Raw genomic sequence first — 3,018 nt, 5'->3', positions numbered from 1 at the left:
AGCGAAGGAGCGAAGTTTTTTTTTATTGCTTAAATGGGTGGACGAGCTCACAGTCTACCTGGTGTTGAGTGGTTACTGGAGCCCATAGACATCTACAACGTAAGTGCGCTACCCATCTTGAGATAGAAACTCTAAGTTCTCAGTATTGTTACAACGGCTGCCCCACTCTTCAAACCGAAACGCATTACTGCTTCCCGGCAGAAATAGGCAGGGCGGTAGCACCTACCCGCGCGGACTCACAAGAGATCCTGCCACCAGTAATTACGCAAATTATAGTTTTGCGGGTTTGATTTTTATTAATTACACGAAGTTATTCCTTCACCGTGGAAGTCAATCGTGAACATTTGTTGAATACGTATTTCATTAGAAAAATTGGTACCCGCCTGCGGGATTCGAACACCGGTGCATCGCCAGATACGAATGCACCGGACGTCTTATCCTTAGGCCAAGACGACTTCGAAGCTGTTGACAATGAATTTGACTCTCCAAGCGCATGGTTATATTACGATTTCCATGAGCACCGATCACTAGTTACCACCAGCCTTCTCATCTACGTTAAAAACATTCATACCCTGTAATGCATTACCGGCTGTATAAAAACGTACAACTTCATACAAATTTATGTCTACAGCCGTGAAACTTACGTGGCCAGAATAAAATTTAATGTTTTTTCATACATTAGCGCGTTTAGGTCTGGTTTACATGTGTACGGAGATTTTTAAGCTATTGCATAGCTTTTATCGCGGGCCTTGAGCGCGGCGACCGAATCACGAAATTCCGTAACGAAAAAAACCTAACACCGCTTATCATATAACTCGCGTTCAACACATTCACACGTTGCGCTTGTGTAGTGTTTGCGAATAAGCGCGTGGCGTGACGTCACACTGCATGCGCATCATGGAAAGTCTCCCCATCTCTCTCTCGCGCGGTCTAGCTTATGAGTGTGAAGGGGACAGTTAAGGTTTTGCTTTTATTAATGTTTAATATAGCGTGGTCTTGTTTTATTATTGTTTTAATATTAAATTATCATTGTTTAATTATAATTGCATAAGTTAATAAAAAATGCTATGCAATAGCTTTACCGCGGCAGGTTTAGTTATTAATTTTTTTGTAGGGAGGAACTTCGCTGAACATCAGATGTCATTGTCACAGGACTTCTGTTCGTCTATCGTTTGAAACCTCCGAGTCTGCGAAGGGACTTCGGTTAGATCTGTGTTTTCCCACCTTCCCCCCTCATCTTTTTTTTTCCACCACATCGCTTCCGCCGCAATAGGGCTTATCAATACTACCTAGAACCACTGCGCTCACCCGCAAGGCATCTCTGCATATGCTAGCAATTGTTTGGTAGTCAATCCATATATTAATACGTGAAGCAAAATCTTTGTACCCCTTTTTACGAAAATTGCGCGGACGGAGGAGTATGAACGCGGACGGAGGAGTGTGAAATTTCCCACACTTATAGAGAATATAGAGAAGGAGTGCAGAATGCTAATATATTTTGTAAATTATGCATTAATAAAACATTAAATCAATAAAAAAAAAATACACACACTACCATGTATTTGACACACAACATTTATATATACTCTTTGTTTATTGTTAAACTTTTGTTATTGCCTAAAGTGTGTGGTAAAATTGAGAATAGATTAATATTGTTTGTCTCTAATATTATTTGTCTATAGTGCAGTCTTGGCGAAATCTGTGATTACTGTAATACAATAGTCTTTGACAATAGAACCTTAATAATGTTCAAACTTATAATTTCAATTAATTATAGTTGAATTTCGACTACTGCGGGATCACTAGTACTATCAATTACGTGTTTACGTTTAAACCTACATATATAATTGTATATTTGAATCATTAACATCTATAGTTCAGTGAATCCTGGTTTGTGGTTTTGGGAACCATATTTATTTGTAATCTATAAATGAAGCAAAAACTTTGTATCCCTTTTTACGAAAATTGCGCGGACGGAGGAGTATGTTTTCCACACTTATAGACAATATAGAGAAGAAGTGCACAATGCTAATATTTTTTTTAAATAGTGCATAAAATATTCGTTCAATCAATAAAGAAAACATTACACACACTACATACCATGTATTTGACGCACACAAGCATGCATACTATTTATTGTCAAACTTTTGTTCTTGGCGTCTGTTGTCAAATTGAGAATAGATTAAAATTAAATATTGTTTGTCTTTGTTAATATTTTTTATAGTGTAGTCTTGGCGAAATTTGTGATTATAGAAGTATAAAATACAATCATAATTGTGTACAAACTTACAATTCGAATTAATTATAGTCGAATTTCGACTACTGCGGGACCACTAGTATAATAAAATCGGTTTCATGTAATCCAAACCGAAAATACATCGTTTTTTATCCCGAAACGTTCTATAGATCTCTCTAGATGGATTGTGGTTACCGCTTAACCGGTTTACGATCGTAATACCCGGGTATATTTCAATAAAAACCGGATAAATTGACGTTTGCGTAACTCAATTTTGTTTAGTGCTCGCCGCGTTCTTGTCGATGCCCTTGAGCAAGAATTAGTTGGGCGTTTTAATGTGCTCCAAAACTTTATTTTGTCTTGCTCTCTAGATCTGGTGATAATGATACAACTGCGACCGGTAAAGTTTTGTCCCTTTAGTTCATTTTAAAAACATATTTATCTATATATTAATACGTGAAGCAAAAACTTTGTATCCCTTTTTACGAAAATTGCGCGTACGGAGGAGTATGAAATTTTCCATACTTATAGAGAATATAGAGAAGAAGTGCACAATGCTAATTTTTTTTTTAAATAATGCATAACAGATACCTTAAATCAATAAAGAATACATTACACACACTACATACCATGTATTTGACGCACACACGCATGCATACTATTTATTGTCAAACTTTTGTTCTTGACGTCTGTGGTCAAATTGAGATTAGATTAAAAATTGTTTGTCTTTGTTATTACTTTTTATAATGTAGTCTTGGCGAAATTTGTGATTATAGAAGTAT

This window comes from Bombyx mori, chromosome 2 (genome assembly GCF_030269925.1).
Source record: "Bombyx mori chromosome 2, ASM3026992v2".
Taxonomy (NCBI): Eukaryota; Metazoa; Arthropoda; class Insecta; order Lepidoptera; family Bombycidae; genus Bombyx; species Bombyx mori.
The sequence above is the reverse complement of the archived record's forward strand: the minus strand, read 5'-3'. Positions refer to the sequence as shown.